This window comes from Crocuta crocuta, unplaced genomic scaffold, assembly GCF_008692635.1.
Source record: "Crocuta crocuta isolate KB4526 unplaced genomic scaffold, BGI_CrCroc_1.0 scaffold340, whole genome shotgun sequence".
NCBI classification, from domain to species: Eukaryota; Metazoa; Chordata; class Mammalia; order Carnivora; family Hyaenidae; genus Crocuta; species Crocuta crocuta.
Window position 1 is genome coordinate 4,728,799 of NW_027530642.1, and position 22,897 is coordinate 4,751,695.

Here is a 22,897-nt window from a genome sequence, read left to right on the forward strand (position 1 = left end):
AATTCAGATGGATTCAAGAAATATAGGGGCGCCTGGGTGGCTCAGTCAGTTGAGCGTCCGACTTCAGCTCAGGTCGTGATCTCACGGTTCATGGGTTCAGGCCCCACATCGGGCTCTGTGCTGACAGCTCAGAGCCTGGAGCTGCTTCGGATTCTGTGTGTGTCTCTCTCTCTGCCCTTTCCCCACTCACACTCTGTCTCTCTCTCTCTCAAAAATAAATAAATATTAAAGTAAAATTTTTTTAAACAGAAAGAAATATAAAACTTAATCAAAAGTAAAATCGGCTTTTATCCTGCTGATCCTGCCTTTCACTTCAAAGGCAATTAAAACTAGTCGTGATTTTTAAATGCATTTACAAACATGCGCAACACATACAAATTCATAGATTTCTCCACTTATTTTATTTTATTTTACTTTATTTTTTTCATCATGATAAGTGCACTCCTTAATCCCCATCCCCTGTTTCATACATCTCCACCCGCCCACCTCCCCTCTGGTAACCACCAGTTTGTTCTCTATAGTTAAGAGTCTTTCTTGGTTTGTGTCTCTCTCTCTTTTGTTTTTTCTTTTGTTCATTTGTCTTGTTTCTTAAATTCCACGTGTAAGGGAGATCACATGGTATTTGTCTGTCTCTGACTTATGTCACTTAGCATTGTACTCTCTAGCTCCAACCGTGTCATTGCAAATGGCAAGAGTTCATTCTTTTTTATGGCTGAATAATATTCCACTATATACACCACTTCTTCTCTATCCATTCCTCTATTGATGGACACTTGGGCTGTTTCCATAGTTTGGCTATTGTAAATAATGCTGCAATAAACATAAGGGTGCATGGATCCCTTTGAATTAGTGTTTTTGTATTTTGGGAGTAAATACCCAGTAGTGTAGATACTGGATCATCAGATAGGGGTCATTCTGTTTTTAATTTTTTTTTTAATATTTTTATTTATTTCTAGGAGAGAGAGAGAGAGAGCGCGCAAGCGGGGGACAGCGCAAGCAGGGGAGGGTCAGAGAGAGAGGGAGTCACAGACTCTGAAACAGGCTCCAGGCTCTGAGCTGGCAGTCAGCACAGAGCCCGACGTGGAGCTCAAACCCACGAACCACGAGATCACGACCTAAGCGAAAGTCGGACACTTAACCGACTAAGCCACCCAGGCGCCCCTGTTTTTAATTTTTAGAGCTCCATACTATTTTCCAAAGTGGGCACACCAGTTTGCATTCCCAACCAACAATGCACACAAGGGTTCCTTTTTCTTCACATCCTCACCAACACTTGTTGTCTCTTCTGTTTTTTATTTTAGCCATTCTGACAGGCATGATAGCTCATTGTAGTTTGATTTGCATTTCCCTGATTGTAAGTGATGATGAACATCGTTGCAGGTGTCTGTTGGTCATCTGAATGTCTTCTTTGGAGAGATGCCTGTTCATGCCTTCTGCCCATTTTTTAATTGGATTATTTGTTTTTTGGGTATTGAGTTGTATTAGTTCTTTATAGGTTCTGTATACTCGCCCCTTATCGGATATGTCAGTTGCAAATATCTTCTCCCATTCAGTAGGTTGCCTTTTAGTTTTGTTGGTTGTTTCCTTTGCCTGGCAGTAACTTATTATTTTGAGTTAGTCCCAGTTGTGTATTTTTGCTTTTATTTCCCTTGCCCCAGGAGATATCTGGAAAAATGTTGCTATGGCCAGTGTCAGAGAAATAACTGCCTGTACTCTCTTCAAGGATTTTTATGGCTTCAGGTCTCCCATTTAGGTCTTTATTCCATTTTGAGTTTACTTATCTTCAATAAAGGATGAATGAATATACAATGGGGAAAAAACTGTCTCTTCAACAAATGGTGTGGGGAAAATTGGACAGCCATATGCAAAAGTATGAAACTGGACCACTTTCTTATTACTTTTATTTTACATAAATGGGGTCATTTTATATGTGCTTTTTTGCACCTTGCTTTATATCCCTTAGGAATGTATTTTAGAGATCATTGTTTCTCAGAACATTTAGATCTAACTCATTCTTTTTAACTGTTCCATAATCTTCTGTACTAAAAATACATAGTAAAATTTATTTATTTCCCATTAGTGGATATGTAGGTGTTTCCATTCTTTTGCTGTATCTAACTGTACTGTTTTTAATGCCCTTGAACACATTTCTTTGTGACATGTATTACTTTTAGATAGCTACTCAAAATGAAATTGCTCTATCGATGTATATGTACATCTAAAAATGTTAGGTTTACCTTAAGGTTGACCTTCTAGCATACTGTAGCGATTTGCGTTCTCATCTGCAGGGTATGAGAGTAGCCTCTACTCCTTCCCCTCACCAACACTGTACATTACTCATCTTTTATTATTTTGCTGATTACAGAAATGCTCTTTCACTGAATTTGCATTTTCCAGGTGATTTGGTAGGTTGAACCTCTTTTAAGTTAATTATTGACTAATTTCAAAGTTGTTGACAAATATTTAGCCTTATATCAACTGCCTCTTCACGTATTTGGTGCTTAATGTGACAACTTTGTTGTATTTCTCTTATTAATTTCTGAATGTTCTTTATTATAATCTAAATATTAATCCTTTGTTACATAATTTTCAAATACTTTTCCTTCTCTTCTGCTTGCTTTTGAACTTTGGTTAACTTTTGTCATATTAAAGTTTCAAAGTTTGAAAACACTATTTATTTGACCTCTGGCAGTTAACCTGTCTTTCTTCTTGAAATATTTTTGACAGTAATTTTCCTGAACAGTATACTTCCCTGGTTTGCCTCCTGACTCATCAGCAACTCTTTCTTAGCATCTTTTATAGGTTCTTCCTTCTCTGTCTGACCTCTGAATGTTAGAGTTCTTCAGGGCTCCATTCTTCATGGTCTTCTCAAATGACATTCTCGCTTTACACGATTTGACCGTCCCTAGCTTTAATGTGCCATGAATCTCTCTTTAATGAGTAGCTCTAGATCAGAGCTGTCCTCCGAGCTCCAGACCACAAAATCCAATTTGCTTCCTTGACAGCCTCACATAGATGCCTCTCAGGATTCTTGCATTTAATGTCCCTTAAACAGAATTTTCTTATGTACCCTACTCACCGGGCCACCCCAGACTTCCTGAGTCTCCTCTGTCTCCATAAGTGCAACCGTCATCTACCATGTTACTAAATCTGGACACTTTCTGTGGGTCTCAAGGAGAACTAACATAAGTGGTGACAGAAAGCTTTGAGAAAGAAGAATCCCATCAGCTGATACTGAAAATATGGAGTTCAACCTAAATCAATGCAAAATCTAACCATAGTGACAAAAGGTAAATCACAGAAAATGTAGGAAGATGCTTGAACACCCTGCTGCATGTTTATAATTTAGAATTTCAGGGGCACCTGGCTGGCTCAGTCTGAAGGGCATGTGACTCTTGATCCTAGGGTCATGAGTTTCAAGCCCCTGTTGAAGGTAGAGATTACTTAAAATAAAATTTGGAATTTAATAAGGGCCACTTCATTTCCTCATGCAAAGCATCCATTGACAAATTCATGGCACTCTCTGTTATTAATAAGGATTATGATGCCTAGCATAATTTTAAAAAAATGTGCCAGCTACTGAATTTAAGAACTTTGAATGCATTATTGCAACAACAACCAAATAGGTTGCTATTATAATTATTGTGGTTTAAACAAGGAGAAAATCCAAGGTTTAACGAGAGTACCTAACTGGCTCAAGATCACACAAAGCCTTCATGATTGTCTTCAGGTTAATGAAAGATTAAAACACTCAAAACTGAAAATTATCTTGCCTTTCCTGAGAATCCATAATGTACAGAGGAGTTAGTCTGCGACATAAGAATCACACTGGGAAGAGCCAGGTCATGACAACACCCTGAAACTGTGGGGCCTTTTTCTCTTAAAGTCTTTTTGAGAAAATGGAATTTTACTTTTCCAGGCTGAATTAAAAACAGACCAGTCTGCCTCAGTGGTTGGAATAGTAGGTCTTCTGGTGTTGGTCCTCTCCGTGTAATCCTTTGACTTACGTTACATTTTGTTATTGAACAAACATATAGGCAGCCAATGAAGTAAACTATGCTTTTGCAGGACAGTCTTAGTGGACTTTTTCCACTCAATTGAACGAACTAAAGTACAGTGTAGCAGAGAGGTCTGCAGTTGTGTTTGGTGTTCTGTGAGATAACCATCTTCTTTGGAATATCCAGCTCATGATCAAAATAGAAGTGAAAATGCCATTTGATTGGCTCATGAAGTAGTTTGTCTAGACATGTAGGTTACATATCCTTTTAAAAGTAGTTTCCAAACATGAATTATTGTCATGTAGATGTTTCTTGGGACAATTTTAATTTGAATGCACACACACATTAGAAAGAGGCACAGGGGGACCTGGGCGGCTCAGTCAGTTAAGCGTCCGACTCTTGATTTCAGCTCAGGTCATGATCTCACAGTTCATGGGATCAAGCCCGGTGTTGGGCTCTGCACTGACAGTGTGGAGCCTGCCTGGGATTCTTTATGTCCCTCTCTCTGCCCCTTCCCCCCGCCTCTCAAATAAATAAATAAATAAACATTAATAGAAAGAAGAAGGAGGAGGCATAATGCCAGTGTGTGGGCAATGGATTCTAAGAGGTTCATCATGAGTGTGAACTGATTCTTAGTGGACTTGGAGCCAGCTTCTCTCTCTTTGTCACTCCTTCAACGTGGCTCTATCATTGTTCTCCCCATCCACCAGTCTCTGTCTTAGTCTTGTAGAAGAGTCAGTTTGCCCACTCTAGGAGACTCCCATCAGACAGAGGGCAGAGAAGGGAAGAAATCACCCAGTGACAGGAAGTTGGCTCCATTCCCACTCCAGTCAGGGACAAGATAAGGTTGCCTCATCATCTGTGCTGTTCAGCATTGCATGCAAACTCCAAATGACAGAAAGGAGAAATATGAAGTATAAAACTTAGAAAACAGAGCAAAGCTGCAACTGTTTATAAACAATGTGACTATTTACCAGGAAAATCCACAGTAAACTGTGAAAACGAAGACATTTCACAAGGATGTCCACATACTGTAGAACTAACTCAACATGCAGTGACTCCTACATACCAGAAATCACCAATTAGAATGTGGATCAGGAAGAATACCACCGCCCATAGGAACAGTAACTAAAGTTACTTTAAAAATGTGCAAAATAAAAATATAAGGTCTCTACTGAAGAGAACGTTAATACTTTCCTAAAGGAGAAATCAAAGATATTGCTAGGGTACACTGTGGTGAGCAGAAGAAAAAAAAATCCAGATTTTTTTCTTTTGAAACTACAGGAAACCCATCAGAAGCCCCAGTGTGCAGATTCTGAAAGTTGATTTATTAGGTTCTGAGTAGGTTATTAGGTTTTGATTCATGTTAACTGTGTAAGGAGCATCAACTATGCCAGGCAGTGGATAGGAGGTGGTAGATAGAAAGATAAATGAGAGTAAGTATCTCATTGAACTCACAGCCTAACTGAGAAAAGAGACACATGTGCAAATAATCAAAGCACAGTAGACATCACTGGGATTGTGCACAAGGTTTACTGAGAGTGAAGGTATTGCTACCTAACCAACAGTTTCTTCATCGTCATTGATGAGGGTGACCCAGTCTCTACTTGAATTCCTGCAAAGGGAGAATCATACTACTTGATGAGCCTGCTCAATGGTTGGACAGCTCTAGATTCTAAAAGGTCTTCCTTATATTGAGTTGAAATCTTCATCCCTATGACTTATACCTGCTGGTCCTAACTGTTCTTGGGCAAGAGAAAACAAGGCTACATCTTTTCTGAAATGACTCTTCCTGTGTGTTTTAGTTATATGTGCCTTCTGAGACTTTTCTTGCTTCTTCCATTACACTCCATGCAATACTGTTGAGGGCTTGGAGAACCACAATCATGTCCCCTTATTTGCAACCATTATTATCATTTTTTTGATCCTTTTTCCTTCAAAGTGTGACCAGTAGACCACTTGCATTAGAATCCCCTCAAAGCTGAGTAAAAACACACATTCCTGGGTCCCGTACACTGAATTGGGGCAGGTTAGGGAAAATGGCATTTTTGCCAAGATGATTCTTACATGTATTAAACTTTGCTAACCATAGTCTCTGATTCTCATGGATTGGAATGGTCCAGTGTGTGCTGGCATTGGTTGTGCTTCAGATTATGACACATATTAGGTAATTCTTCAGTCCGGGGCACCTGGGTGGCTCAGTCGGGGAAGTGTCTGACTTTGGCTCTGGTCATGAAATCATGGCTTGTGGGTTCGAGTCCGGCATTGGGCTCTGTGCTGACAGCTCGGAGCCTGGAGCCTGTTTCAGATTCTGTGTCTCCCCTCTCTCTGCCCCTCTCCTGCTCATGCTCTGTCCCTCTCTCTCTCAAAAATAAATAAATGTTTAAAAAATTTTTAATAAAAAAATAATAAATTCTTCAGTCCTTTCATAGTCTCTTAAAGAGGAATAATTTTATGTGATGTTAATTAGTAAAATTTCTTTGGAAGTTGCTGAGCTCAGCCATTTTCAAGCCAAGTGACTCTGGCCACTTGGGAGGCAAAGTGTGATCGTATAGATTGTGACCACATAGTGTGACAGGAGATAGGAACAAGCCATACTGATGTGATTCAGAGTTCATTAGGGGTTTGATTCTGGAGTTCTTTTTCCATTGGATACATGGCAAGGATCTTGCCAGTGCTGTTCACTGCTGACTCCTCAGAGCCTAGTGAAGTGCCTGGCACCTTGTGAGGCTTGACAAAGGGTAAAGGAATGTTTCTGTCCTTTTCCCCAGTCTCACTTTCTTCTGTTTGACTGTCTTTATGAAGAGTAGCTCCTGATCATCACAGGCAGAGTAAGGATTTGTGGTGCTGATAGTAACCCTAGAACAGAGATTTTTCTCTACATGAAATCCGCTGAGGATTCCAGTGTTGGCTTCTTAGGTAAACAACCCCTGGCCCTGCCTGTCTCACTACCTCATTGTGAAAATCAGACGAGGTAATGGAGGTGAAATTGCTTTGCTAACTGCAAAGCTCTGTCCACAGGGGAGAGATAATAATGTTATGAGAACAGAGTATTTATAAGTTAGGTAAATAGCTAAGATTGCACGCTTAGCAATGCAGCGACGGCATGCAGAATTGAGCTTTGGGGATGGATTTCTCTGCTCTCAGGCCAGGCTTAGATATCTCTGGTTCTATAGGTTTAGACCTTGCTCAAACCTGGGACACAACCTGGCACCTCAGAAGGCTGAGAGCTTGAGCCAGCACTTCCCAAAGAACTTCGCATCTGTCAGACTTGCCTCTGGGCTCCCGTCCTCCATTTCCCACCCTCTAGCTCCCTGATAAACATGTTTATGTTGTCGTTGTTGTTGTTGCTGTTGACTTGGGGAATCGCTAGAGCTGTGTTGTCCTATAGGGTAAACCTTAACCACATTCCAAGCACTTAGTAGCCATATGGTATAATAGAATATTTTCATTATTGTAGAAAGTTCTATTGGAAAAAACAACTCTAAGGTTCTGCGAGCCTTCTCTCTGGAATAAGGCAGTCTATGCTTGCCTTCGGACTTACTAACTCTCATCAACCAAAGCGCAATAATAAATAAGGCAATTCTAATGGATATGCTATGTAAGTCTTTGACATTTCTATGCTCAATATATTCAGGTTTAAGTATGGAATCAATAGAGGAGGAAAATATTAGCATAGAGAGAAATAGAAAGTGAGAAAGAGGCAAAGAAAACTAAAAAGAGCAGGAAGAAAGCATTTTTCCTAGGCCATTACTTTTTGTTGTTTCCTTTATAAGTAACAGTGATCAGAATTTATCATTATATTTAGTTTCTGTTTACTTGTTTATTATCTGTGTCCCCAGCCAGACTGCCAGTACATGAGGGCAGGTACTGTGTCTATTTTATTTTCAAAAGTTCCCTCAGGTATAGCCCCTTGCTCAGTTCATATACTTATTGGTTCAATGAATGGATGATGCTCTTATCAGATCCTGTTGCTCACCTGGAATATGTAGACTCAAATACGTTTTCACCACTTTAGAAAAAAATATTTATGAATCTCATAACCAGAATCATTGGGTTTTTTTTTTTCATTGTGCCACTGCTTGCCAAATTTCAATCTCAACACACATTTCAATCTCTCAAAAATTCCTCTTTCAAACAAAGGTTTTCACACCGTGGATTAGAAGATTACCCATGGATGAGACAATAATTTAGGTTTGCTTTTACTCTGGATCCTTTGAAATTCCAGCTAATGTTGGAAAGTTGTTTGACATTTAAAAGCCATTGTGTGGCCTTTACCTTGAACTCTGGAGGTTACAATTGGATTCCACATTTACCTCATTGTTTTGAGCCAATGTGGACTGAATCTGGGTGAATCAAAGATGGTGTGAAGATGACCTTGCCTCATCTCCCTCAGCCTCCACCACGTCTAGCTGCATAATTTTCAGGATTCCTTGGTCAAAGGGAAGATAAAAACTTCCATTGAAATGATTAAAATATAAAGCCTTTTCTTGGGGTGCCTGGGTGGCTTAGTCGGTTGAGCGTCCGACTTTCCCTTAGGTCATGATCTCGCGGTTCGTGGGTTCGAGCCCCGCGTTGGGCTCTGTGCTGACTGCCAGCTCAGAGCCTGGAGCCTATTTCAGAGTCTGTATCTCCTTCTCTCTCTGACCCTCCCCTGCTCACACTGTCTCTCTCTCTCTCTCTCCTAGAAATAAATAAAAATATTTAAAATACATATATATATATATAAAGCCTTTTCTTCTTATCTGTAGTTTCTCTCTCAACTCATCATGGTGTATTTTCTTTGCTATTTACCTATCTTCTAGTAGAAAAATAAATTTTCATTTCTTTAATTTATTTTTTTAATGTTTTATTTATTTCTGAGAGAGAGAGAGAGCAGGGGAGGGTCAGAGAGAGAGGGAGATACAGAATCTGAAGCAGGCTCCAGGCTCTGAGCTAGCTGTCAGCACGGAGCTGGAGGCGGGGCTTGAACCCACGAACTATGAGATCATGACCTGAGCCGAAGTCGGACGCTTAACCGACTGAGCCACCTAGGCGCCCCTTTAATTTTAAGTTATTAGCAACATTTTACCATTTATCTTTATAATATTGACAAGGCCAGTTTTAAAGGCAAACATGGGAGCATTTCACTCGTATGGCATCACCAAAATGACACAAATGCCGCAAATCATATTTCACAATTTAAGCGTGCTTATGTATTTTGTTTTTACCAGACAATGCACAAACCTCATGCAAATGTTGTACCTCACCTCTTGATAGCACACACACTCTGCTACCATGCTACCTTCAGCTAACTGATGAGTAAAGAAGGGCTAAAAAGGAAAAGAGCTGTGGTTGGACATATCTTAGCCTTTCTTTCTATGTTGATATTTTCAGCAGAAGCGGTTGGCAGATACCAAATGGGAGAGGGTGTTTTGGTGGTTCCTCCTTCTTCAAACAGCACTGCCTTCCTCCCGCATTTGACAAGCTCCGGTCAAATGGAAACCATGGCCTCTCGGGGCTGTCTGTGTTCCCAGTTACTCAGTTGTAGCCATGTTGACATGAAGCATGAGTGTAGGATTCTAGTGGCCCCTGACCTGTGGGAATTCAGTAAGACTCAGTGGCCAGTGGCAAACATATTGTAGAAGTTGCTGGCTGAGAGACGATGGAAAAAAAAAGAAAAACACTTTCTATATATAATGTGTTTACCTTGTATTTGCTTTGAGTCATACTGAGCTCTTTAGATCTGGTGAGTCTCTCAGAATCCTGTGCTCATGGGGCATTGTTACTGTTTTGAGGCAGCAGGGAACTATGGTGTACACACACATGCACATATAACCTGTGCTCACCAGTGCCCCAGATGTCACCGGTGCACGTTCCATTGTTCCTTAGCCTTCACAGGTTCAAAGATAAACTTAGTACGAATTTCAAGATGGCGGCAAACAGCATTAAACCAAGAGCTGGGTTTCTGGCTGGCTGCACTGCTCACACAACCAGGAAGCTGGCTTGTCCCCAGTCCTTCCCAATAACAACCTAAAGCAACCTCTCTTAAAGCATTGCTCTTGTTGAGATCACACCAGGAAAACAGAACAACATCAGAAGAGCTCCCCTTACCTCAAGTTTAGTAATCAAGTGGCTTAAGCTACCCTTCAGGGTGTCTGCTTTGGGGCCGATGTGCTGAGGCCTAAGCCTCATTCCCTCCACGGAGACATTTTTCAAGGAAAAGTTCCCACCTCTGACTTAGAGGGAGGGGAACTTGGGTATGAACCCAAAAGCTTAATGGCTATTGTCCTGAGGTTCAGCACACCTGGGTTTTAGTCCTGAGACTTGCCCTTTACTATCGATACAAATGTTAACATGTAGCCAGATATTTCTGGGTCTCTGTTCCTTCATTTGTAAAATGGGAATACTATGAGAAGCCATCTCCTTGGGCTTTTGTTAAGGTTAAATACGAGAATATATGTGCTGAGCTGAGCCCAGCGCCTCTTACACAGAAAATGCTCAATGAACGGAAGCTGGCGTAACTGCTGTTGTTATAATTGTATATATAACATCATTCATATCTTGGTTAAACAAACTTCTCCAGTTATTTTTTCAGCTTCCTGATAAGCGTTTCATAAGAAATGAGTCAATAGAAATCTCTGTGCTCCAAACACGGCTCCAGAGCAAGGAATGCAGCCCTCCCTCTGCTGGAAGGAAAACCAGAGATGAATTAAATTAAATTAATCACACTGTTTATAAATAATTGTTTAAGCAACATGAGGCAGGACTTGTTTCCTGGGTACATCATACCCTGTGCTGAAGAGTTGGGACTGTTATTTTGAATATGCCTTCTGGCTTTGAAATGACCTGTAGGCATTTCTGTGACCCACTCTAAAACATGCTGACCATGTCCAAGTCGGGTATGTTCTCTGTGTATTCGGTCTTCCTTTTTTCTTCTGCAGGTGCTGTACTTGGCTAGGGTGTTGAGGTTCTGTGTACCAGCCCTCTGAGATTGGTGCCCAATAAAGAAGGGTCGTGCATGCCACTCTGCAAGGCAGACTCCCCAACCACACCTAGCTCCAGAGATGCCCAGGGCGGTCCGAGGTCATGAATGGAGGCAGTGTGGTATGGTTCTGACCCTTGACCCTAGATCACACCAGAGCTGCTTGAGAGCTGTTAATACCTGCACCGGGGTTCCACATGTAGAGAGTCTATATAACGGGTCCAGGAGGGGACCAGAAATGCTTTCATTTTAGGGGCCTGGATGCACAGCAGTATTGAGATTCATTGGTATGTTGCCAAGGGCAAGGAGCTCGTGTCGATCATCAAGGAGCCATCGTTTCTTTTTTTTTTTTTTAATTTTCTTTAATGTTTTATTTATTTCTGAGAGAGAGAGAGAGAGAGACAGTGTGAGCAGGAGAGAGTCAGAGAGAGAGGGAGGCACAGACTCTGAAACAGGCTCCAGGCTCTGAGCTGGCTATCAGCACAGAGCCCTACACGGGGCTCGAACCCACGAACCACAAGATCATGACCTGAGCCGGATTCGGACGCTCAACTGACTGAGCCAACCCAGGCGCCCTAAGGAGCCATCGTTTCTTTCAGCACCAACAGAACACGGAAGTTGCTTCAAGTTTAGGCCCTGTTGCATGTCTTGAACTACTGAGCTTGTGTGGGTATAACCCATTAGTTCTCAAGTGGGGACAATTTGGCATACCTGGCGACATTTGGCAATGTCCAAAAGCTTTATGGTTTTCATAACCGGTGGCTGCCGCTGCTGACATCAGTGAGTATCAGCCAGAGACGCTGCTAAGCTCCCAACAATGCACAGGGCAGCCCCCCACCCCATTCCAACAAACGATTGTCTGGCCCAAATTGCAAAATAGCGCTAAGGATGAGACACACTGCTTGAAACTAATCCTCTGGGCTTTGCAACATAGGCTCTCCTTACCCCTGCCAAGCGACAGCAAGAGGGGTCTTTTATCAGCGCCAGGGGACATGTGTGCTTTTCCCTGCCCACTTCAGTGCAGCCTGTGCTCCTCTTTTTTGTTTCTTTATTTTGAGAGAGACAGAGAGAGTGCAAGTGGGGGAGGGACAGAAAGAGGGGGCATCAGAGAATCCCAAGCAGGCTCTGTGTTGTCAGTTGCCAGAGCCCAGAATGGGGCTGGAACCCAGGAAACCGTTAGATCATGACCTGAGCCAAAATCAAGACTGGGACACTTAATCAAACTGAATCGCCCAGGAGCCCAACCATGTGGCTCCTCTTAATTCACATCCCTTCCCAAGACAAGCCTAGTTGAAAAACAAAACAAAACCCCAGAGAAGGCAATAACTGGTGTTGCTTCCACGAAGAAGGGCCCTGAATTTCTGTGCATAGAGCACCGGCGGTAACCTTACAGATAAGCCCTTTCCACCAGGCAGGCTCTGTGAGCTTGTTCTCTTACAGCATGTACTTGGCAGGGACACAGCCCTCCTGATTTAGTCAGAGCAGCTGTTCAGGAAGGAATAGCCTCCAGAACACAATAAGAGACCCACCAGAAAACCATACTCCTTGGAAACATGTGTTCAGTCCACAGTGTCAGGATGCGGGTCCCTGGCCCGCAGAGGTGGTAAAGCTCCATCTTATACTGGGTGTCGACAGCCTGGAGTGTGTCCAGAAAAGGGTAAACGCCATGATTTTCCTTGCAGAATGAAGGACCTATGAGGAACAATGTCAGGACCAGGGGAATGCTATGCTTAGAGCTTAAAGAAGATCATTGTCATCAGCATCATTTTTATTTATCTGAGGACAGTTACATGAAAAAGGAGTCTGGCTTGTCCTTCAGGTCTCAGGGAGAGAAGTAAGGACAGAAGATTGAAGTTTTAAGAGTACGTTCAGGGGAGCCTGGGTGGCTCAGTTGGTTAAGCATCTGACTTCGGCTCAGGCCATGATGTCACAGTTCGTGAGTTTGAGCTCCGCGTCAGGCTCTGTGCTGACAGCTCATGGCCTGGAGCCTGCTTCAGATTCTGTGTCTCCTTCCCTCTCTGCCCCTCCCCCTGCTCACACTCTGTCTCTCTCCCTCTCAAAAATAAAAATAAACATTTTTAAAAAAAGAGTACATTCAGCACAGAATGGCATGGACTGCCTTACTAGGGTGTTCCTAATAAGGAGACTTATGTAGAGAATACGTAGAATAAAATAGAAAATTTGACAACCACCAGTCACTTAGAAGTGATGATCGAGGGGCGCCTGGGTGGCTCAGTCAGCTGAGCGCCCAACTCTTGATTTTGGCTGAGGTCATGATCTCATGTTTCGTAAGATCGAGCCCCACATTGGGCTCTGCACACTGACCACGTGGAGCCTGCTTGGGATTCTCTCTGTCCCCTCTCTGCCTCTTCTTGGCTCATGCCCTGTCTCTCTCTAAATAAATAAACATTTAAAAAAAGAAGTGGTGATCGACATTGGTCACTGGAAGCATTGACTTGAATTAGCATGGCCGAGGAAGGGGTAGGAGGTCTAAGGAAACACCCTCCGACCGTCCCTTGTGGATGTGTGAGTTCCAGCACTGCAAGAAACCCTCCCACAGTGCATGCAGCTTAGCTCAAGAGGGAGCAACACCATTTTATCTCATTTGTTTGGAGCTGGAGATTTTCTGGAAAGAGTGCCAGTGGGAAGAAATGCATCAGAGGTAATAGTGTTACTTTCAGGGGCCATTTTGCTTTGGTTTAGGATTCTTCTGGCAGTCTGTGGACGGGAGGAAATGTAGACTAAGGAAGAAATTCATCCCCAGGCTGTACAGATGCTCAGTGCTACAGAGCTGATTGGATGCCTGCGATTCTGCACGAGGAAAATATTGTCCCATCCACTCATCAGGATACATTTCTATCACTGGAGCCCTTAATATGAACATAATTACTATTTAAATATGTTTAGGGAGAAGGAGCCCTAGACTGAGATTAAAGAAACATCCCCCTCAATCTGTTCTTCGTTTCTTAAAATGGCCAGGGCCACGACTTCAGGCTCTGGAAATAACAAGGCAGGATCCCGACCTGGGAGGACCCAGTGTCCTGTGGAGCAGTTCAGTGTTATGGCCAAACTGCACAGGCCTTGGCCTTTGATAGACCTCAGTTTGACTGCAGGTCCTGCCACCCCGAATCTGTGTGACTCTGGGCAAGTTACTTGACCTCTCTGTGCCTCAGTTTCTTCCTGTGCGAAACTGTTCTTGCCTCATGAAAGTGTTGTGAGGCTTGTGTGAGATACTGTACCTATGAATCCCGGAACGCATCAGTTATTGATACAGTGAGTTCTCATTATCATCGTCATCACCTTTCGAGGCAAAAAGAAACCACAGGTTAGTAGAACAAGGCTCCTATTGCTCAAACACTGGCTCATTGTCAGAACAGGTGGTGTGACAAGGGGCAGACTGGTTCCTGAGCAGTAGGCTCAGATGTACTTCACCTGCAGGGATCCGGGGGCTGTGGGGTCAGGATGCATGCAGAAGGTTCTAGTTGCCGTTTACTAGAAACGCTGTGAATTCGTCTCCCACCCCTGCGACAGGAAACCCAGGGAATGGCTTCTGGTTACAGAAACAAACAACTGTGTGTGCTCGGGGTTAGATTCAAGCACAGAGCCAAGAACCTACTTTTCAGAAAATGATTTCCGAACGTCTTTTCTTGTTTCCATGCCTATTTCAGGTTATTTTTAACAGGATTCTTAGAAACATTTCACAGCGAGAATTGTTCTTAGAGAGCCTTTTATTCTCTAAGAAAGGAGCGAATCTGTATTTTGATAAACCTGACAAACAAATATATTGGGTCCCGTGCCTGTTCATTTTATTCTTTTTAGACTCTTGTTTCCTTTGCTGGCTGGTAGAATGTAATTTGTTCCTCTGTTTGTGAATGGGCGTTGCGTGCTTTAAGTTTCTGGCTTTGGAGAAAGGAGTGTGTGTGTGTTTCTGTGTATACACACATATAGCTGGGCACACACACCTATACATATATGTGATTGTCATATATAACAATTAGTTGCGTTAGGAATACTTGGGTTTCCTAGTCCCAGACCTTCCCCCTTCTACTCCTCCTCTTCCTCCTCCTTTATCATCGTCATTGTAAGATCTACCATTTACTGAACACTGGTTTATACACTAGGCATATATGCTAAGTGTATCACATGCGCCATACTCTTGAACCCCTAATATACTCTGTGGAGCAGGTCTTATTATTTCCATTTTACTGATGAGGAAGCTGAGACTCAGATTAATTTAGCCAGTGGCTTAGAGCTGGCGAGGGTTAGGACCAGGATTCTCATGCATGTTCATCTGATTTCAAAGCCCTTGCTGGAAACCACTTAACTAGTTAATGAAAGACCCTGGAAAGAATATAGAGTTTTTGGTTCTTGGACATGAAAAGGGCTTGAGAAGTGATCTGGCCAAATATTCCGGCTAATGCAGTGATCTCTTCTATAGCTTATCTGATAAGTAGTTTGTCTGTCTCCCCTCATGAGAGGCAGCTCGTTATAATTCAAAGCAAGACGTTTTATTGTTTGAACAGCCCTAGTTGTTGCCAGTTTGGGTCAAATTTTACTTCTCTATATCATAGCGTTATCAAAGCTGAGAGTTCTATGGCTGGAAGTGATAACAGAGCTCGAGCAGTCCAGTAGTTTTTCAGTGCTTTTTTTTTTTTCCCAATGTGGAAATCTTCTGTTCTAATGGAATCTTACTTGGATGTGTGAACTATAAAGTATTACTGCTTTGATCGCCACAGATGCTTAGATGGGGATGTGTGTGCACAGAGCCATGACCATTGACCCTATCCCTCCAGTGTCTCTTAGGGCCACCCCACGGGGTTGTGTTATTAAGAGAATACCTGAAATACACTAATGAACCCAATATTTTATGGAGAAGAAAATTGAGGCTCAAAGACTTAAGAAGTTTAAGACAGTTCTGCTGTTTGAGCAGAATGAAGATCTGAATCCGAGTCTCAGAACTTTTAGCGTATTGCCTTTTGATCACATGCCTGATGTGGGCCAGACACTGTTTCAGGCAGTAGGGACACGGCAGATATCTAGGCAAGATCCCATCCATAAAGGAACTCACAATTGAGATTTTACAGTCCCATTGTTTTTTGATGGTTTGAGCCCTTGGAAACAGCATATGCACACGTGCTCGCACACATAATCGGACCATCCTGGGCAACTTTCTCTGCATTCAGTCCAGTTTGCCCATGACTTTCCGAAAGAATGGATTGTAGGACTGAACCCAAGGCTATTTGTGTGTTTGGTGATTTTAGGGTGACCTTTTCTTGACAGTATTGCAAATTAAAATTAATTTTTTTCTGCCTCTGATTTTCTTTGGGGAAGATGTGTAGAATATAACCAGAGAGAGACGACCTATTTCATATGTAGCATTCAAGAGGATGGAAAGGCCATTCAGACATGTGGGATTTGAAACTGCAAATGCCAGCTGGATTGAGTTGTAATAGAACGACCTTGAGCAACATAGTGGGACTCGCAGTGGACAGGTAGTGAAGGACATACATCCTTCTGGCCTGACCCAGCCTGGTTGTCCAGCTCATGTCCCTCAACGCTTCCCCAGCCTAACTCCCCGGGTAATAAGCATGCAAGAGTGATCAGTTTTCTCCAAATAGTGAGTTCTCCTGCCTCCGGATTATTTCTGCTGCCTTCAATGCTCTCTCTCGCTTTCCTGCCTGGGACAAGCCTACTCATTCTTCAAGGCAGCGTTCCAACACGAGCTCTCTAAACTTTCCTGATCCCCACCCCCTCAATCTCTGAGCAATAACTAATCACTTCCCCCTCTGGGCTCTCTTTCCACCTGCTTCTCTTCCTGGAAGCCTAGTTCATCTCGAGGGAGCCTAAGTGCTCTCCTGCACCTGACACATTCTCTACTCATCTGGGCAGCTTCATTTTCTTACCCACCGTGGCTTGGCCCCGAGGGTGCCTGTTGAGGGAAGGTGCACATTTGAAGGTGTGTGCTGGTGCAGTGAGACGCTAGTTAGATGGCCCAGTTCAGATCCTGCCTCTACCTGGTGACAGATGTTTGACTTGGAACAAGTTACTCAGCCTCAGTCCACTCAACCAGAACCTGCAAATAATAAAACCTATGTCAGGGGATTGCTGTGAAAACCATGTAAGGTAATCGATGATTTGTTTAGCACAGTAAATGGCACATAATAAATTTTGGCTGTTTTTATTATGGGTCCAAACTTAAAAAAAAATTTTTTTAGTGTTTATTTTTGAGACAGAGAGAGAGAGAGAGAGAGAGAGAGAGAGAGTATGAGTGGGGGAGGAGCAGTGAGAGAGAGAGATGGAGAATCCAAAGGAGGCTCAAGGCTCCGAGCTGTCATCACAGAGCCCGATGTGGGGCTCGAACCCATGAGCCGGAGGATCATGACCAGAGCTGAAGTCAAATGCTTAACTGGCTGAGCCAACCAGGTGCCCCATTATGGGTCCACATTTTGAAGCGTTTTCTCCTAGATATTTTCAGGTTCAGTCACACTGAAATAGTTCAGCAGAAAAAGCAGGCAGTCTGTTTCACCAAAGACTCAAAGTTCTAATCCTTTTGTTTGTCGTTGAGGAGCTATGGTTGACAATGGGGGAAAAACAATCTCACCAGGAGAATGGTTTGACTTTAGTCACATGTGCATAATGAGAGGTAGGGTGAGAGGCATGTTAGGATTGGCACAAGCCATGCCCTGACTGATCTCGCACTTTCCCATATTAAAATATGGACATATCTGACGCCAGGGATGGAATTAAAAAGTCCTGGGAATATATTTTGTCCAGAGGCAGAGGTTAGGCATTTCAAACTGTGCAAACTCAGCTCTTTGGGTCTTTTCTACAAGTAGCACAAAATAGCAGAAAGAGTGCTGGCCTGTGATTTTAGAACCACCACCCTGCAGATGCACCACTTTGTGTCCTTGCCAGGACTCTGTGTTCGCTGCAAGTCAGTTTTCTCGTCTGTCTTATAAGAGCTTTAGTCATTTGCCTGCTACTTTCACAACTTCTATCATATCGGCATTCTACCCACGCTGCTATTTATTTACTACTTACCTTTAAATACATTGTTAAAATATGTGTATTTATTTATTTTGAGAGAAGGAAAAGGGAGTGTGATTGGGGAAGTGTCAGAGAGAGAGAAAGAGAGGGAGAATCCTAAGCAGGCTCCGCGCTGTCAGCACAGAGCCCTATGTGGGGCTCAATCTCATGAACCGTGAACTCATGACCTGAGCCCAAATAAAGAGTCAAATGCTTAATTAACTGAACTGCCCATGTTTCTCTACCTTTAAATACATTTTTAATCTAAACAAATGTATTCGTAAAAGAAACTGTATCATGACCTCAAGTGCAAAACCATATAGAGAATTTTTTTAAAATATAAATGCAATGAAGACAGAATAAACTATTATTTGTATAAATCATTATTACTAAAATTTAACTTGATCCCATTGCTTGCCAAAGGCTCTGAGCCTAAGGCCTTCTCTCTATGTGTTAGGTGTTAGAAACTTGTTAAAGCCCGAGTGGGGACCAACTGAGTCTTTCTCTTTAAAGCAGGCAGAATGATCCCCCACAAAAAAAGTAAAAATACATAAATATTAAAAATATGGACTTAAAGGGGTCTTGGGTGGCTGAATTGGTTAAGTATCCAACTCTTGTTTTCAGCCCAGGTCATGATCTCACGGTTCGTGGTTTCGAGCCCTGCATCCTGCTCTGCGCTGTCAATGCAGAGCCTGCTTAAGATTCTCTCTCTCTTCCGTTCTCTCTGCCCCTCCCCAACTTGTACATTCAAGCATGTGAGTGTGTGTTCTCTCTCTCTCTTAAAAAAAAAAAAATAAAAACATGTATATTAAAAATAAATAAATAAAATAAGCAGAATACGTTAAAGAGATATCAGACATCCTTACTATGATTCCAGTTATTTAGTTCTGTGCCCACTGTTTGGCATAGCCCCTGCGGAACACATCTGTCTTTGGGAAATACTGGATTTTCCCTAGTCAGTATTCTCTTCTGGTTAATCGTGAGTCTAAAGACAAATGAAGAAATTGACCTAGGCCATTGACTTTTGAGTGGTTGAACTTACTGATAGTTGCATATGAGTCAGTGTGTTCACTGTTTATAGACCATTTAGTTTCTAGAAGCTAATGGTACCCAAGCATTTTATTTTTTCATCACATAAAGAACACATTCCAAACCTTGCTCTTTGCATATTTTTTTAAGGTTTATTCGTTTTGATAAAGAGAGTCAAGGAGGGGCAGAGAGAGAGAGACAGAGAATGAATCCCAAGTAGGCTCCACTCTGCCAGCTAAGAGCCCAACTTGGGGCTGGAACTCATACACTGTGAGATCATGAGCTGAGCTGAAATCAAGAGTCGGACACTTAACCGACTGAGCCATCCAGGCGCCCCTCCTTTGCATTTTTAACTTCTCATTTTTATGATTCATCACCAAGTCTTATTTCATCATCCATGTCATAAAAAGCCATACCTATCCCCTCATCCACTTTGCTAAAATGCCCTGTTGGGTGCATTTCAGTGCTTCTAGTCTGATCTCTTGTGGAACACCGCTGAGTGCCCTCATGCTGTAGCTCTGGCTCTTGCCCCTCACCTGTACTTTCTCTTCGAAGCTCCCTAAGTCTCTGGCCCAATGCACTGCCTCACGTGTGAGTACAATACTGGATACATCTGCTGAGAGAATCTTAGACTCCTGGGAATCACCCGAGAGCATTTTTTAAAAATGAAGATGTCTGCTCTCCCCACCCGACCGCTGGCCTCTCACCCCTGCTGACAGAGGTCAGGAGTGGATCCTGGGAATCTGTATTTATTGTCGGTTTCCAAGTTAGTTCTGACACACATAACCTCTAGACCACTTTGCGAAAGATGGCTTCACTAGTCTCCTTCTTCCGGAACACAGGTAACCGTCAGGCTATTTCATCAACTGGTAATGTTACACGTCACCACAAAGCTCTTCCCTCCACGCAAATGACTTCCACATTCCCCAGTTGGACAGGATTCCTAGTTTGGAAGGCAGAATGCAGGATTTGTAGTCTTAGCTCCTCCTCCCCCATCGATCAACCCATGCCCTTGCATTGACCTTCTTCCTCTTCTCAAATTGAATGATACCCTGTACCCTCCCTCCTTACCGGTTTGTGTTAAAGGTGAAGTGTGGGAAAAGATACAAAAATGCTTTGAAAATGATAGAAGATTTTACCAAATCTTCTAAAACCAGTAAAACAAGAAATGGCACTTGAAAAACTCATGTGTTAAATGTCGGAGGTTCTTTTTTTAATGATGTTTTCCATCAGGGGTTTTGAGAGGCCCTGCCAATGTTTTCCTTTAGCATATGTTTGAGGAGAGACAGTTGTGATCTCACTGCATTCTAAGTTGTGGTATTTCGGCTACCCGGTGCCATCCTCCCCAGAGATATTTAACAGCTTTGCAGTGTAATTTCACAGATTCAGAAACTGAGGTCTTTCGGATTCTTTAACACAAACCAAAGATTAGCCTCCCCATGTTTCCAGCAAAACCTCTTCCCTCCATACGGAATCTAAAGCATCAGATACTAACAATAGAATATTAAAAGCCAAGTTCAAAGCAATTACCCACAGCTTTGGAGAACAGTCCCACACACAGCTGGTGCCCAATCAGAAGGTCCATGTCTGACACCCACCATCTCTGCTGCTCATAGAATCAAAATGTCAGAGCTGCAGAGGACCTTCTAGGTAATCCTCCTCCTCGTTTGGAGAATGGGGAAAGTGAGGCACAGGAAAGGGAACAAGTCATCTGAGGCACATGTGGATGAAAGCTAAACAGACATTAGTTCCCAGGGCCCAGGGTTCTGGTTAGCCGTTCACGGTGCAATTCTCTGTGCGTTAATGTAGCCTGAATAGGAGTGCAGCATCCAACAGCGCTTTCTTGGTCTTCTCGACCTTTAGTTTTTTGTTTTTTGTGGTTTTTTTAACGTTTTTTATTTATTTCTGGGAGAGAGAGAGAGAGACAGCGTGAGCAGGGGAGGGTCAGAGAGAGAGGGAGTCACAGACTGAAACAGGCTCCAGGCTCTGAGCTGGCAGTCAGCACAGAGCCCGACGCGGGGCTCGAACCCACGAACCGCGAGATCATGACCTAAGCGAAAGTCGGACGCTTAACCGACTAAGCCACCCAGGCGCCCCTCGACCTTTAGTTTTGACGCTCTGGAAGGACTGTATGAGGGAGCCAGTGGGCCCTTGGGAAACGCTTATCGAAGAACCGCGTCCGTTCTCCCTGACTGCTCCGGAGCCTTCCACGTACCCAACTTGGTGGCTCTTGTTAGCCCTTAGCCTCCCACCCGCTGTCCCTCCTCTGTCCTCATTCTTTGCCATCGCCTCCCCCAGCTCCTCTCTGACTGTGCCCTCCTGACTTTCCTCCTGCCTTTTGTAGGACTTTTTTCCTTTTCAACTTGGTCTCCCCAGCCCCGCATCACAGAATATGTATGTGCCACTGGGCAAAGATTCCCTTTCGGTGAGCGGGAGGGGTCTACAGAAACGAGTCCTGTGGTAACATCCCCGTCACACTGTGTTTCAGTAAAAGGAGGAGCCGTATCACCCTGCAGGCTTCCCACAGGTGGAATGGGTATAATACGAGCAAGCCCCTGCACAGACGCCCTCTGCCCTGGAATGTGTCACAGCGTGACAGGGAAACGCTCACGGCAGCAGCACGTGAACACTAGACTTAACTGTGGCAGTTCTCCAGACAACGAGTGACAATATATCAGGACAATTAAGAGCACAGCCTTTGGTATCAAACATGACCTAAATGCAAGGTCTGATTCTACCATTTATTAGCTGAGTAAATAACTTATTCAAACTCTCTGAGACTCAGTTTCCTTGTCTATTAAATGGGCATAAAATACACAGATTAATACATATACAACACACTTAGCCTAATGCCTGGCTTGCTTTTATTGTTGCGGATGGTGGAAATAATAGGCATGATAAAAAAGGAAATGTGGCTCAGGGGAAATGAGAAACCCTTCCTGCCTCCCTTCCTTCCTTCTTTCCTTCCTTTCTTCCTATTCATTATTTCTTTTCTTTTAATAGATATGTTCAATGATCAAGGCACAAAAATGAAGGGAGATATGTGAAGACTTGAGGCTGCGTCTTTAATTATCTAGAGAGTTTATTCTTGAAAATAGCAGGGAAGAAGGAATATATAGCCAAAGCTGAATCAAAAGCTATGTTCAGAGCAAGTGGCAAACCCAGAAATAGTTAGATCTCAATATTTAGGGAAGAAATCTTGCATATTCTATTGAAATAAGAATAGTCTTCCAGCCGGAAAGACGAGAATATTATAGGGAGAAGGTTGCCACCCAGATTCATGAAAAATATTTAACTGTCTCTGAGCCAAGATGTATTCTCTCTCAGGGGATTAAAGGAACTAGTTGATATGATCTCTGACTGGTGCTCTTTTGAGGGCGGGGGAAATGAGAGCAGCCTGGGGACTAGTAAATATTGCCCCAGTTCTTAAAAAAGACCAAAGCTAGACTCCAGAAACTATAGACTCATAGCTTGAAATAGACCTTACCAAAATGCTAAAACAGCTATTACACAAATGATTTGTGAGCAAGAGTCAGTGTTGTTTCATTAAAAAGCAGTTCATGCCGACTAATTTCATTATGAGGACAGATTTACTGCGGGGCAGATTGAGTTCTGCAAGGCACTGGATAAAGCCTTCCATGGGTGGGTTCATTCTCAGGCACACTGAGTGTTAGCTGTTCTCGGGGAAAACAGTCTATGCCTAAAACGATTCTGTTTTAGCCCTGCCCTAATCAACAGGGTTGTTTTGTTTTTGTTTGTCTTTGTTTTTGATCTTGACTGAAGACTAAAGACCTAGAAGGCAGAATGACACTAAACTGAAAGATCTAGGTAGCAATAGGTTATCTGACCTTCTGCGTGCTTGTGAAATCCTTAAAGTCTA

General features: G+C 42.9%; 1 protein-coding gene across 1 annotated transcript in view; it reads left to right on the plus strand.

Annotated features, from left to right (window-relative positions):
• Positions 1 to 22,897, plus strand: part of HTR4 (5-hydroxytryptamine receptor 4) — a 59,407-nt gene that overhangs the window by 35,736 nt on the left and 774 nt on the right. The gene's annotated exons all lie outside the window — the stretch shown is intronic.